We start from the raw sequence: 16,708 nt of genomic DNA on the forward strand, positions 1-16,708 counted from the left end.
AAAAAGGTCAACCAAACAACCAGAAAAAAAAAAAAAACAAAAACAAAAAAAACCCAGTCCTGTGCAAATCAATGCAGCAAGCTCGGAGAAGATTGTGCTGGACTGGTCCGAAGTTCAAGAGTATATTATATGATTCAGTTTCATTATATAACAATGAAAATAAAAGGAACCAGCACACCAACAGTACAATAACTAGCACAACGGCCTAAGTAAACAATGCACAGGTGGTGTTAAACCTAACGAGAGCGTGAACTCTTAGCAGCATTACAGCATCAAACTGAGGGGCTATTGAGGCTCACCCAGAGATCAAAGTTTTGACATAATCACTGGCCTCCTCTGCTGAAACAAAGTCCTTCTCGACACCCTTATATGTGATGCAGAGTCGCGCTGGATGAAGCAGGCCATACCGAACACCTTCAATGCCACAGAGTTGCTGCCTGACCGTGTTGAATGCAGCACGAGCCCGTGCCACCCTGGCGGTGTAGTCAGGGAAGACTGAGATGGTCTCCAACTTTAATCTGTCGGCGTTCTCTAGCACGTTGTAAAATGTGAATACAGTCAGCAATTTCTGCTTTGAATGTTTCACTGTTCCACGAAGCCTCGCTTTGCCCGTCTCTACATGAAGCCAGTTTCTCTAGCTCAGAAAGGCCAGAAGCAGAAAGAGTTCACAAACAAGGTTTTAGGTGTTTTCCAGCTAATGTAAGGTTTGGATATGTTGAACGTCCTTTGTAGTTTACCCCTCAGCACTGAAGTTTTTAACAGTATTTATTTCTGTTGTGGATGGACTACTCCAGCTTTCGGCCCTAGACCAGCACAGCATCTGCTGTTACTGCTAGAATGTTTTATATTTTTGGAACAAATTTTAAGTTTGATAAGTTTGTGTATTTATTTAACAATCTGTGGAACTGAGTTCACAAAGAATGATATGAAAGATTGTTTCAGTAGTTACATAGAGCTATGGTTATTAGCAACAACTGTTATTCACATGAATCCTATGAATCCTACTGCTCATTCAAAAAGGTCACACGGTGTAACTGTCTGATAAAATGCTGATTGTCAACCTTTTACATTTGTGGAAAAAGTTTCCTAAATATTCTAAAAGTAGTAAGACTGCACTATAGGGACATTTTGTAAAAAATAAACTTTTACTTACAGACCTTATTACAGCTTTTTAACCATACTTCAGACTGTAAAGAATCATTGAGTCATTTAAGTGTACACCTCTTTAATGTTGCAGCTGGAGGCTAATTCACTGTAGGCTATTCATGCTGTGATTTATTGACTGATCTATGTTTCATATTAACCAAATTCTGCTGGTTAGTAATCTAATTAAGACTTTAAATTCAGTACAAAGTAAAATATTTGCCTTCAAAATATAATGTATGTTTTTATGAAAAATCTAAATGACTATGAAAGAGCTGATAATACAAATATCAGTAGCTTTGGGTTCAGCTGTTGTCTTCAGCATTTATTTAGTTTAACTATTAGGAGGTTAGTTTTGTATACTAGCGGGTGTACTGTAGGGGTGGGTTTGGATAATCAGTTTTCCGATTAAAATCAATTTCAGCTCAAATAACACAATATTGAGTCATTAAAATCCTGAATTGATTTTAAAATATGAATGTATTTTGCCAGAACTACCAGAATCTCAGGTTAAAGCTCAACAAAACAATTTCAACAATCACCAAACAGCTAAAACAGCAAACGGATTCCACACAAAGACGTAAACACAAAGCGTGGACCCCACGAATCAGACACGCCGTCGAGGCTGAAAGCCGAAGGCTCACAGATTCTGAAGCTGCAGGTTTCGTCACTCACCAGCCAATATTGACTGAACCAGCAGCAAAAGATGATCCAAACTAGGTTTCACATTTCACTTCACATAAACATCATCATGAATTCCCTGACTTTTTCGGTTTTGCTTCCACCACGATGAAATCACTTTTCCTGCACAGCTCTCTCTCTCTCTCCCTCAGTGTACTTCAAGAACAGTTTCCCATTTCAAATCTCAGTTTCCTGCATTATTCGCTTGCTTTTTACCACCCTCCAACCTGCCAAACAGACTGTGAGCATAGTACAGTGTACAAGCAGAGAGGGAGTTGCTTGCAAGAGCGTAGAGAATGCAGCAGACACTCGCTCTCACTGGAATCACTAGGATGGCTCATTTTGCATCTTTGAAAAATGTGGATGGTGTTTCTGCCTCTAAATCTGAACAGTTTGACCAAAATCACAGCGAGATATCACCTAATAGGTAAGATCTACCTGTTATTGACTATTTTCAAGCTCAGAGCTAAGCTATAAAATTAACCTCACCTGTTTGTATCATGTTTAAGTCACATGACGGAGTGTTGTTTCCATGACGAGTGATCAGTCTAAAATGGAGCCAATTGAATTCAAGAATGGAGACCAGTCTGATCCGCAAATGTGAGAATTTTGTGACTTTTACAAAGATTGCATATAAGTTTGTTGAATTTAGTAAATCGTAGCCTGTTGTCTGAATGTTGAATGTTTATCATGTGTTGAAGCCAAGTGAACCAGGAGAGACCAGAATCACCAGCCCCCACCTGTGTGACCATAAGGAGGTCTAGAATGGAACCAATAGCATTCCAGGCTGGAGACCAGTCTGATCCACAAATGTGAGAATTAAAACATGCCCTAAACATATTATCATATGATTTTACTGATGAGCACTGAGAGTTGTCAAAACACTTATTTCATGGCCTGAAATGTTGAATGTTTGTAATGTGTTGAAGCTGAGTGACCGTCCTTACCCAGCTGCGTGTCCGTGAAAAGTGACCATACTAGATTACTAAACTGAAAGAAAGCAATGGACAACAACATATAACATAACAAATCTACTTTTTTAATTCTAGGAAGTAATTGTCATTTGAACTGTGTCACTTAAAGGAAACATACTAAACCTGCATGGCAACTGTTTATCGAAGGCAGTATTCTGCTATTTTTAGAAATGAAAATGTTTGTTACAAAAAGCCACACCACATCAAGAACTCCACCGACTTCACCGACAAGGTCCAGAAACTTACCCTGGATCCAGATGAAACCATGGTGTCCTTTGATGTAGTCTCTCTCTTCACTTGCATACCCACCACGGAGGCCGTGGAGACTGTCAGAAAACGACTACAAGAAGACAGCTCCTTGGAGGACAGGACCAACTTCACACCCGATCAGATTTGCACACTGTTAGACCTCTGCCTCACCACTACATATTTCAAATACAACGAAGGCTTTTACAGACAAAAACATGGCTGTGCCATGGGCTCCCCCGTGTCACCTATTGTAGCCAACCTTTACATGGAGGAAGTGGAAAGGAAGGCTCTTGGCTCCTTCAAAGGAAGAGTACCCAGCCACTGGTACAGATATGTGGACGACACCTGGGTCAAAATCAAGACACAAGAAGTGGAATCCTTCACTGTGCACATTAACGCTGTGGATAAAAACATCAAGTTCACCAGGGAAGACACAAAGGACAACTGTTTGCCTTTCCTGAACTGCGCTGTGCACATTGAAGAGAACAGCAACCTCAACATCGAAGTTTACCGGAAGCCCACAAACACGGACCAGTACCTCCTCTTTGACTCCCATCACCCTCTGGAACACAAACTTGGAGTAATTAGGACCCTACACCACCGGGCAGAACATGTTCCCTCTAAGCCTGAAGGAAAAAAGAAGGAACACACACATGTAAAGGAAGCACTCAAAACGTGCGGCTATCCTAAATGGGCGTTCTTAAAGTCAGCAAAGAGGCACAGAAAAGAAGATCAGACACCAGCGAGGGAGGATAAGAAAGACAGACGCAACAACATTGTCATCCCCTATGTAGCCGGTGTATCAGAGAAACTCAGGAGAGTTTTCTTCAAGCATGACATCCCAGTGTATTTCAGACCCAGCAACACGCTCAGACAGAAACTGGTTCACCCGAAAGACAAAACGCCAAAACACAGACTTAACAATGTGGTGTACGCTGTACAGTGTAGCGAGGAATGCTCAGACCTCTACATTGGAGAAACCAAACAGCCACTTCACAAGCGCATGGCACAACACAGAAGAGCCACCTCCACAGGACAAGACTCAGCAGTTCATCTGCATCTTAAGGATAAAGGACACTCTTTCGAGGATGCCAATGTTCACATTTTGGACAGAGAGGACAGATGGTTTGAAAGAGGAGTGAAAGAAGCCATCTATGTCCACTGTGAGCGACCATCTTTGAACAGAGGCGGGGGTTTACGACACCAACTCTCTGCCATCTATAATCCAGTTTTGAGATCCCTTCCCAGACGCCTTAACGCCCACTCACATCCTGGGCCATCTGACCTCAGGAATTCGCATGATAAGGTGGGGCCAGGTTTCACAATGAGCTCACCCGAAACTCTCACTGATTGGGACCCACACCCAGTTTCACACCTTGGCTCAGGCGATTAGAGGATCATCAGGGGGTCCTTTTGTCCCTCTGTGGGGGGATACTCCCACTAGGTTTATATCTGGGACTCTCCACCATTTGACCTTAGAACTGAAGAAGCTTCTCGGATGAGAGGTGAAACGTCTTCAAGTAACTTATAGAAGTCCAGACGCTTTTCTTTGCAAGCTCCTTTGTTTGTTACAAAACACTTACAAGGCACAACACTGACTTCACTAACCTAAGACTGAGATATTTTCACATTTTAGATATATGTGTGTGTTTAATGACAATTTAAAGTTTGGTATTTAAAAGTTTTAGTTTTGTAATAATTCTCTAAAAAAATAACGTCATAATGATGTCAGCTTGCTTTTTATCTCAGTAATCAGTTTTCTACATGATATTAAATATGATAACGATAGAATATAAAATATAAAATCACAGAGACATTTTATCCCTCTTGCTTTTCTACTTTAGTTTAAATTACCCAAGTTGAGGTCAGGAGAAGGAAAGTTCAAAGTTGATGAGACTTTGAACTATGTATTTATTCTTAAAAGAAAGAAAATGTGACACTTATAACAGAAGTTTTGCCTTTGTGTTACTTTGAGTGAAACAGTGGATTAAGTGTGATGAATGCCTTTCCAGTCACTGTATCCATTAAGACAAACTGTTAAAGCCAGTCGTTCATAGAAAAAAGTTGTGCAGTAAATAAAAAATAAAAAAAACTTTAAAAAGTCAGAAACAATAAGTTGTAAACTCAGTGTCAGTGTTGGTTGTGTGACACAGTTTGTCTGTGAAGGTTCTTAGTCATCCAGGTCCTTTCATGAACATACATGAACATACTGTTTACTGAGAGTACAGTTCAAACTACGGTTGTGACATGACATGTTGTCCAGAATAAAAATATTTTTTATGTGATATAAAAATGTATTTATGTCATGTCATTGCTATAGCAGTGCCATGCATTCCATAGTGTGCACAACGCTGAGACTTACCGAACCATGTCTGGGTTGCTTGTAGACAGACTTTGGTTTTTCTCAGTGTCTGTCAGCAACAACAAATTAGACCTGAAAAGAGATCCACTTCAACAACCTCCAAAGCGCAACACTTTTCAAAATCTGCAAGAAACCTGCACCTGCTGAATGTGAAAACAATAAACCTGTTTCACTGCTTAAGGCAAAAACACATGATCGAGTACAACAAGGCTATTTAGGAGATAAAAGCAGTTGGTGATGTTAAAAAAAAATATGGTTAAATGGCCTGTATTTGTATAGCGCTTTACTAGTCCCTAAGGACCCCAAAGCACTTTACACATCCAGTCACACATTCACACACTGGTGATGGTAGCTACATTGTAGCCACAGCCACCCTGGAGCGCACTGAGAGAGGCGAGGCTGCCGGACACTGGCGCCACCGGGCCCTCTGACCACCACCAGTAGGCAAGGGTGAAGCGTCTTGCCCAAGGACACAACGGCCGAGACTGTCGGAGCCAGGGCTTGAACCGGTAACCTTCCCATTACAAGGCGACCTCCCAACTCTGGCCTGCTCCCAACTCGGCTGGCCTGGAAACACCAGACACCGAGACATTTATGCAAATGTACTGTTTATAAGATTGGGGAAACCTGCAATCAGCTGAGACTGAAGAAGTCACTTGGATGAGTGACGAAATGTTTCTCCCACAAAACGCTACATCCAGATGAACAGAATCAACTTTTGGAGATTTACTTTCCTGGATGATTGAGCATGCATCAAGACAACTTTGACTATTGATCTTATGCTCATGGAAGAATTGGGATTTGGTGGGATTATGCAACATTAAGACAGCAGCCAGGTATCCCGAACTAATTTTGTGGTTCATTCACACCTCGCTCGAGTTGACCAGCGTGTCTATTACATGTTTTACCATGATATTGGGTTAACTTGGCATAAAATTAAATAGAAAATGCTCATTGCATGTGTCATGAGTTAGAAAGTATAGAGGAAGTGGGTGTGTATTTTGAGTAGCCTGTAATGGTGTTGGTCACATCATGATCATGAGATGTTCCCAAGAAATACACTGTATACTGCAACTTTGTGATTGCCTCTAAAAAACACTCTTTAAAATGAAAAATGTTACTCTGCATTTTGTAGATGCTTGAGGAGGAAATTGTTACTTTTATGAAAAATGAGCTACAAAAATTCAAGAAATTTCTGAGTCAAAAATGTCCAGAAGGCACACAAAAAAAGAAGATTATGAGAGAAGATTATGAATCAACGGCTGATAAAAAAGATGAGATCAGCGATGGTGACACATTTCTGAGACTCACACTGAGCTTCCTGAGAAGAAAGAAGCAGGATCAGCTGGCTGATTCTCTGCAGAGGAGTGAGATGCTTTTCTATATTTTCTTCATTTTTTACATCTGTGGAAACTGTCAAACTGCCAAAGAGATAAAATTGTTATTATAATGTAAAATTATTGTGAAACAATAACTCTGTTAACCTCAGTAATGGATAATGTGAAGATCTCAATAATGGATTAGGTTTCTTAAAGGTTTCTTAAAAACCATATTGCACTTAGCATATTTGATTCACTGTAAATGGACCTATATCACCTGATGTTTCCTCAGAAACTTCTGCTGCCATTTGCCAACATAAATTAAAGTGTAACCTGAGGAAAAAGTTTCAGTGCTTGTTTGAGGGGGGTGCCTGAGCAGAGAACCCCACTCGTCTGAATCAGATCTACACAGAGCTCCACATCTTAGAGGGTGAGAACAGAGATGATGATCATCATGAGGACAGACAGATACAACCTGCCTCCTTGAAACCTGGAGGTTCAGCTGATATCTTTTTTGGGAATATTTTTAAACCTTTATCTGGAAGACATGAACCAGTCAGAACTGTGGTGACAAAGGGAGTGGGTGGAATTGGAAAAACAGTCTTGACACAAAAATACATTTTGGACTGGGCTAAAAACAAAGCCAACAACAATATACAGTTTATCTTCCAATTCACTTTCCGAGAGCTCAATTTGCTGAAAACAAAACAGTGCAGCTTGGTGGAACTTATCCATTATATGTTTACTGACACCAAAGAAGATAAGATAAGATAAGATAAGATAAGATAAGATAAGATAAGATAAGATAAGATAAGATAAGATAAGATAAGATAAGATAAGATAAGATAGAACTTTATTAATCCCTCGGGTGGGTTCCTCTGGGAAATTCGATTTCCAAAAAAGCACAGCACCGACAGAAGTTACAGAATATTATATATATATATATATACACACACACACATACACACACACATATATAAATACAGAGACAAATATAAATAAAATATACGAAGGGGATAAATAGAATAAATAGGAATAAAAATAAAAATACAAGTGAATTGCACATTTCAAGTATTGAGGTCTATTGCACTGTTGACTATTTACAAAGAGTATTGCACAAGGTATTGTACAGTGAGGTGAAGAGGCACTACAGCTTAGTTGTTCCCCCCTCCTTTGTCCTCCTGTTTCCTGTTTCCCCTCCCTCTCCCCTCCAGAGAGGAGTTAAACAGTTTGATGGCGTGTGGGACAAAGGAGTTTTTAAGTCTGTTAGTTCTTGTCTTGGGGAGAAGCAACCTGTCACTGAACAGACTCTTCTGGTTGTTAATGGCCGTGTGCAGAGGATGCCCAGCATTGTCCATAATGTCCATCAGTTTCTTTAATGTCCTTTTCTCTGCCACTGTCACCAGAGTGTCCAGCTTCATGCCGACCACAGAGCCAGCCTTCCTGATCAGTTTCTCCAGCCTGGATGAGTCCTTCTTTGCTGTGCTGCTCCCCCAGCACACCACAGCATAGAAAAGTACTCCAGCAACCACTGACTGGTAAAACATCCTCAGGAGCTTCCTGCAGATGTTAAAAGACCTCAGCCTCCTGAGGAAGTACAGTCGGCTTTGGGCTTTTTTATACAGGTGCTCTGTGTTGCATGACCAGTCCAGTTTATTGTCCACCCACAGCCCGAGGTACTTGTACTTGTTGACCACCTCCACTTCCTCACCCTCTATCTGAACTGGCAGTGGACCTTCTCTGGACCTCCCGAAGTCCACAACCAGTTCCTTAGTCTTTGAGGTGTTGAGTTGCAGGTGGTTTGTGTGACTCCATGCGACAAAGTTCCTCACCAGACTTCTGTACTCCTCTTCCTGATCATCCCAGATACACCCCATGATGGCTGTGTCATCTGCAAACTTCTGAATATGGCATAATTCAGAGTTGTAGCAGAAGTCAGAGGTGTACAGGGTGAAGAGAAGAGGGGACAGCACAGTTCCCTGTGGTGCTCCTGTGCTGCTCACCACAGTGTCAGACGTGATGTCCTTCAGCCTGACGTACTGTGGTCTGTCGGTGAGGTAGTCGGAGATCCAAGCCACCAGGCAGGGGTCCACCTCCATCCTGTTCAGTTTTTCCTGAAGCATACAGGGCCGGATGGTATTAAAGGCACTGGAAAAGTCAAGAAACAGGATCCTGACCATGCCTTTTCCCCCATCCAGGTGTGAGTGGGCTCTGTGTAGGAGGTACAGGATGGCATCCTCCACTCCAACACCCGCCTTGTATGCAAACTGTAGTGGGTCCTGGGCATGTTGTACCTGTGGTCGGAGGAGGATGAGGAAGAGCCGCTCTAGAGTCTTCATAAGATGTGACGTCAGTGCCACCGGTCGGAAGTCATTCAGCTCATTGGGCCGGTTCCTTTTGGGGGCCGGGACGATGCAGGATGTCTTCTATAGGGCGGGCACTCTCCCCAGTCGCAGACTGAGGTTGAAGACTCGTTGTAGCGGCTCCCCAAGTTCAGCAGCACATGCCTTTAGCATCCTAGGACACACCTTGTCTGGGCCTGCTGCCTTTCTGGGGCGAAGCTTCCTCAGTTGTCTCCTGACCTGATCCACTGTGACACTGGGAGATGTTTGGGAGGAGGGGAGGGGGGGAGATGTCTTGCTGCTGAGAGAGGGAAGAAAAAGCAGGAATCTGCCACTTTGAAGAGTTTCAGGTTGTGTTTCTCCTGGATGGTCTGGATGAGTGTCGACTTCCTCTGGACTTCCACAACAACAGCATTGTGACTGATGTTACAGAGTCCACCTCACTGGATGTACTGCTGACCAACCTTATCAGGGGGAACCTGCTTCCCTCTGCTCGCCTCTGGATAACAACACGACCTGCAGCAGCCACTCTGATCCCTCATGAGTGTGTTGACATGGTGAAAGAGGTCAGAGGCTTCATGGACTCACAGAAGGAGAAGTACTTCAGGAGGAGATTCAGGGATGAAGAGCAGGCAAATGCAATGATCTCACACATTGGGACATCACGACGCCTCCACATCATGTGCCACATTCCGGTCTTCTGTTGGATCACCTCTACAGTTCTCGAGGATGCACTCCAGTTCAAAGAGAAGATAGAACTTCCTGCAACCCTGACTGAGATGTACATCCACTTCCTGTTAACTCGGATAAAGCAAGATAATGCAAAGTATCATAGAAAGGCTGAGACAGATTCAGAAGCCAAGAAGATCTTTCTGGCTTTGGGAAACCTTGCTTTTGAGGAGCTGCAGAAAGAAAACCAGATATTTTCTGAAACAGAACTAAAAGAGTATGGCATTGACATCAAAACTGGATCACTCTGCTCAGGACTGTTCATAGAGGTCTTCAATACGAAGCATGGGTTGAGCCAGGAGAGAGTGTTTTCCTTTGTCCATCTGAGCATTCAAGAGTTTCTGGCTGCACTTCATGTCCTTCTAACATTTGTCAACACTGGTGTCAATCTACTGAGAAGACGTCGATTGTCAGTAAAACATGAGCATGCATGTAAGAAACTCTACCAGGACGCAGTGGACCAGGCTTTACAGAGTCCAAAGGGGCACCTAGACTTGTTTGTTCGCTTCCTGCTGGGTCTTTCACTGGATACTAATCAGACTTTCCTACAAGGCCTGCTGAAAAAGACAAAAAGTAAACCAAAGGTCAGAGAAAAGCTAGTGCAGTACGTCAAGCAGAAGATCAGACACTGTCCTTCTCCAGAGAGAAGCATTAATCTGTTTCACTGCCTAAATGAACTCAATGACAATTCTTTAGTGGAGGAAATCCAACAGCTTCTGAGATCAGGAAGCTTCTTTGAAAACAAACTCACTTTTTCTCAGTGGTCAGCGCATACATTTTACAATAAAACATACATTTGCATGAAACCAAAATACAACATAAATACAACTACAATTAATAGACAATAAATTTTAAAAATAAAAAATCATTAATTAAAATGACTACAGCTCTGATTTCCCTTTAATCACACTTTGACCTTCAATGTAAAGAATCTGATGTCTGTAATCAATTTGATTTCGGTTGGAAGTGTGTTCCACAGATGGCAGGCCTTTATGGAAAATGCTGACTGACCAAATTAAGATCTCGATAATGCTGTAATGCATTCTGTTAGAATGCTATCTAAGTTCAGATAGAACCGAGGTTATTGTAACGGGGCGTAAAAATCTTAGAAACACTGTGGCTAACAAGATCCTTACTCTGGATGGCATCGTCTTGAGTTATAATAATTTGGTCAGTCAGCATTTTCCATAAAGGCCTGCCATCTGTGGAACACACTTCCAAGACATTTTTATTTTTGTTTATAAATAAATGTTGATGTTGTGCTATGGGATTGTATGTTTCAATTTTACTTATAATGTACCAAATCACTACAACAGGCGGCTCAAGACGATGCCATCCAGAGTAAGGATCTTGTTAGCCACAGTGTTTCTAAGATTTTTACGCCCCGTTACAATAACCTCGGTTCTATCTGAACTTAGAAGCAGAAAATTAAAGCTCATTATGTGTCTAAGACATCCCGGCGGTTTAACCAATAAAAGTGGGTATAATATGCATAGCAGTGAAAATGTATGCTATGCTATGCCTTCTAAAGCACGTATAATGTAAACAAAACTGGTCTTTGCACAGAAGCCTGTGGAGCTTCATAATTAACCTCAGCGTGTGAAGAGGACTCTCCATTTAATAATAGCTGTAATAAATGTTATGGCCAACGGTGTTAAACGCTGCACTTGGGTCTAGCAGGGAAGATTTCAACTTTTCAATATGAATGAAGGCTGAAAACTGATTAGATTAATGCCTGATGATCTTTTCTGTGCTTCTTCAAGTTTGTAACACCAAACATATTAAAGGATGATATAAGGTTCACAGGAAGAGTTTAATTAGACACACATTTACTACTTTTCTTTATACTCTTTCTTTCTTGACATGTTTAATATGCTTACTATCAGAGGAGAAAATGACCCTTGTGTAGTTTAAAAAAGTTTTATTTAATCAAACTGTAATGTTGTTGAACTCTGACGGACGTGTCTTTTAATCTTGTCAACAGTCCTTAATCACCTAAATGTGCCATTAATCATCTTGTAAAATGTTCCCTCTGCTTCTGTTGCACATCTCCCCGGACACTCTCTGCTTCACCTGTCCTGTGCAGGTGGTCCAACCCCTGCCTGCCTCCTTAAACTGGGGTGTTTAAATCTCTTTACCTCTGTTGTGAACTTCACACAAAGTTTGTGGTAACAAAATCAAACTGAGGAGGATCTCGTTTGAAAAAAAAAACACACAGTCACGAGACAAAATAAAAACAGACTGCTCAAAGCAGAGCCCTCGCAGCTGGTAGTACAAAAACACAGTGACAACATGCGTATTAGATACCCTCAGTGCCAAAAGCCTAAATATGAAAAAGGTGGGATCACCAAGAATATCCTAAAAACGGCGTTGAGGTGGGTGTTACAGTGAAAAAAACAAAAAGCAGCCAAATTTTCATCTGAAAATGTTGAATTTTAGTAAAAACAATACTCTGTAGTTTGATACTGGCGTTACAGACAAAGCAGATGTTTAAAGCCTTTGGACGCTCATTTGAAATGCACTCATTCTCCTTATCAGCTGGAAACATTAAAGCCGTAAAATGACTTTTTCGAACGGATAAAAACTATTGAACAACAGCAATGTTGAGCCTGTACCAGAATTTGAATGTAAATGTGTTGAAGGTGCGGGTCTTGTTGAATTATTAAACATACTTTCTTTAATTTTTCGAGCCACAAAAACAACAACTTTTAATTTTCTTCTGCTTGAGTATCGGCCTCGGGTAGCTCTACTTATCATTGCTCAGTCAGTTGTCTGTTTGTGCTACTTTTTTCAAGGAGCAGCGGATTACTGGTAAGGGTGACTTTATGTGTTTAGTTACTTAAGTGGAAGTACTGTGGATAGTTTTACCTTACATACATAGAACTGCCAGTACAGCTTCTGAGGTAACTGTTTACAAAATGTTATATTCTATCCACAAATTCTTTGCAATTTTACATTGATAAACATTATCCTTAACACATTTGGCCCACATAAAGTACTATGGCCATCACACTGTCATTTAGAATTGTTTAAATAACTCGTGTCTTAAGTCCTTCCATCAAACAGAAAATTAAAAAAGTCGCATGGTTCACTTTATATTTCTAACATTTTGTGATATAAGTCGTTCATAACAAACTGAAAGGCCGGGAGTTTAAAATGCAAACCGATGGAAGCAGAAGTAGAAGACTATAATGTCACAGAGCACACTGTGTCTATTATTGTTTAGACATGTATAAATAAGAGCTTAATAAAGATGCTTAATTTCTTAAGAAATAAACAGGTGGCGTGATCTTTATCAAAAGTGGATGTTGCATCTGTGGCTAAACCCCTGTACCCAAAAACTTTAAAAATCTAGTGTGTGTGAGGCTGTGTAAGTAAAGCTTGCCCTTCACACCCGCGTGTAACAAACCATTTGTTGGGGGGTTGTGGATTTGTCACCTCAGCATTGTGAAAGTGGGGAAACATGTTTCTGGCTGTGCATAAGATTTCTGCTTACAACTTAGAATCTCAGTTCTAAATGAAATTCAGATGTTTTTTTTAAGTATGGCTAATGTATTATTTGACTTCTAAGGCACACACACACACACACACACACACACACACACACACACACACACACACACACACACACACACACACGAACAACAACAACAGCAACACAGAGAAGAAGAGGGGGTCGTTTTACTACGCATCATAAAAACACAATCATTCATCTTCCAACTGTATCTTTCTGTTCTGGCTTTAGAATCATTGGTTGTTTACTGAGCCGTACTTTGGGAGTCATACTGTTGTGATACTGGGGGGGAAAGGGTAAGGTTTGATAGACTAAACCCTTACACACAAAACTTGAAAAACCTAAAGAGTGTGTGAGACTGCTAGCTGTGTTGTTCAGCAATAAACTCATCTACAAATGTGTTAGTAAAGAGTGACTTGTACTTCTGTCCCATTAAGCAATGGTTTAACAAATTTCACTGCAAACTATAAAAGGAATCTGGATTTAAATAGAACATAGTAGTGCAGGAAACACTAGTATAAGGTGTCTATGGAACAAATCTCCTTCAGCGTTCAAATGACCAAAGTGAGGCCTACAGGCGTTTCGCTCAGTTGGTTGTGTTCAGGGAAAAAGCAGCTAAATACACTGTGACTGCTCCACATTGTTAGTGAGTTAACTCTGGATATCTGTAGGTTTTGTCAAACTTGGAGTGAACAAAAGCAGAAAAACAGTAAAAGATGCAGACGGTGAAAGTCTGGTTTATTTCATGAACACAATGAAACATTTTACAGTCCACAGAGCAAAGCATACATGATAAATAGATACACATAACACGGACAGTGAGAAGTAAAACTCTTACCACATGTTATATTCTGTAAACTTAAAATAAACCACAGAAATTAGAGTTTAGTGTTTTAAAGTCATTATTAAAAACATGAGTCAACATTACTGAAGTGACACTTTAACGATGCTTCATATCACAGTCTTTATGATGATAAAACATGTTCTCTCATTAGTAGTTGTCTGCGCTGTCACTTGTCATGAAAATGTCCTGAGTCAGGGTTCCTCTTCAATTACCATTGATCATTAATAGGACGCACAAAAGATTTGTTACATTATCCCCATAAACAACACGCTTTTATAGAAATCATTGTGACACAGATATTTAGATTCTTGCTTCACAATGTGCACGAACTCAAAATCTTTAGCTTCATATTTATAAAGTATCGCAAAGAATACATTTATACCATCGTATGAGCTACACTTCTTGTAAAAAAACTGATTGGTAATGCGTTTGAGAAAAGCTCCTGCTGTGACCTTCCTTCTGTGAGGGCACACACACTCACGCACACACACACACTCACGCACACACACACACACACACACACACACACACACACACACACACACACACACACACACACACACACAGAGAGAGAGGGGGGAGATCATTAATACAAAGGATTGGAGCCGTTTTTGGATTTTCACTTGTTGTTGGCTTTAATATGAACAGTCACATGAAATTCATTCCAGTTTTTTTTTTGCCTTTGCTTCAATTAAGATGTTTCTTTAAATCTACAACAGCTTCCTTTTCAAAAAAGTTTACTGACATAGTAAGGAAGTAGCTAGGGACCTCAGTAAGTATGAGCAACAATAGCTTAGGGACAGTTTCTACAATAAATAGGATTTCTTCATCTGCTGTTCGTCAAAAAGTGCCATTAAAACAATTCAGCAGACCCTCAGAGTGCGGATACAAACTGTTTTCAGCTGTAGAGGTAGAGGTACGCTTCATGTACATTTCAACATACAGTTTAGCGGAGTGGATTAGAGTGCATTGGTGCTTGGGCCTCTTTTATTTAGCACGGTTATACCATTGTGAATTTAGCTATACGAATATGCTCAAGAGTCTATCATATGTTTGACATGCAACTAAAAATTCGAAAATATATATTTTTTAAATCAGTAACTTTGCAAATTTAGAGGAATTGTTTTCGGACAACATATGTGTCACATGTTAAACAGGGTTTGAATAATCAGCACTGACATACAGACATTTATGCCCTGGGTATAACAGACATGCTTACTGTGTGAAAGGCCCTCGGATTTCTTGGAGCAGAGAAACACTCTGTATTGTTGCTTTTCTCTATTGTATAAGCAGCGCCCGACTGTCAGAAACGCTCTGTGCGGGTAGCAAAGTCGGCTCCAACGCACATTCAAGTGAAAAAATAAAAAGTTAAAACGATATACCTTGCGGCAGTTGTGAAGTGCTGAGGAAAATACTGTGTGTCTGATGGGGTGTTTTTATATAGGTGGGGCTACTTTCAGTTGACCTCTGAGATGTAGAGATAAAAGAGTGTGATGTAAGGAAGAAAGGTGGCAGGCCTTTGGAGACTCTGTTGGTCATGGTTTCTGCTGGCCTCTGACATGATAAGACTAGTTGCATTAAAGCCATTAACTGTTTGTGTATATACACCTTTGGGCTGGGATGCTCTTGATAAGGAGCCTCTTTTGTTTGCTTCATGACTTCTTTTGCAAACTGTTGGGAGCCTAGCTGCACCCCCTCTGTCTAACTGTTACAGAGTGTGGGAATATGTGTTTTTTAGAAGTATCACAGCTTATTTCTAAAAGAAATACATGTTGTTCGCGGTGCTCTATTTAAAACTATTGGTCTGTGAAACTTTTAGAAACGTGAAATGCCCCTAAAGTAGTTAAATCATCTATGTGTAATCAGCGAGTCTAACTGTTGCAGACTAGTAGATAATTATAAGACTAGTTGCATTAAAGCCACATGGTGGTGGGGGGTGTGGGGGGAGAGGGGTGGGGGGGGGGGGGGGGAATGCCCTCGGGGTGTGGGGGGGCAAAAAAAAGTATAGGTATATTGCTACTCACCTATATATGCACTGTCAAAGATACTTGTCTTTGAGTGAAGATTTAAGGTGATAAGACATATAAATAACTGCAACTTGAATCTGTACTGAAGCTCAGTATTTGACACAGAGTTCATGTTCACTGCTGTAATAGCTAATAATGATTAATATAATAACTATAATATTGGCCATATTATATTTACATTACCAAAGTGATATGACTTTAGTCTCATGAACAACATCAGCTAATTCTTATTTACTAACTAATCTTGAAATAATTGTTCAGTACAGAAATGAAGCCCAAAAATCATGTTTTACTGTCCTGTGGTCTCAGCCTCAGATACTTATCAAATCACACAAAGCTCTTGTAGAAACAAACAAACAAATGAAATATGTTCTCCCTCATTTCTGTCAAACTAAGTTGTATGACACGTTTCCAGCGGTTAGTATCATGGTTGCTAGGCAACCTGGGAAGCGCGACGGAGACTAGACCGTCCCATACAGACAAACTTGCCGTTTATTTTGCAAATCGAGCTCAACACTGCCCCT

The 16,708-nt window shown here is 40.7% G+C and overlaps 1 pseudogene; it reads left to right on the top strand.

Annotated features, from left to right (window-relative positions):
• The first annotated feature begins 6,209 nt into the window (after nt 1-6,209).
• On the top strand, nt 6,210-10,651 carry LOC145429770 (protein NLRC3-like; annotated as a pseudogene).
• Nucleotides 10,652-16,708: the final 6,057 nt, after the last annotated feature.

Source organism: Astatotilapia calliptera, chromosome 1, assembly GCF_964374335.1.
Source record: "Astatotilapia calliptera chromosome 1, fAstCal68.1, whole genome shotgun sequence".
Taxonomy (NCBI): Eukaryota; Metazoa; Chordata; class Actinopteri; order Cichliformes; family Cichlidae; genus Astatotilapia; species Astatotilapia calliptera.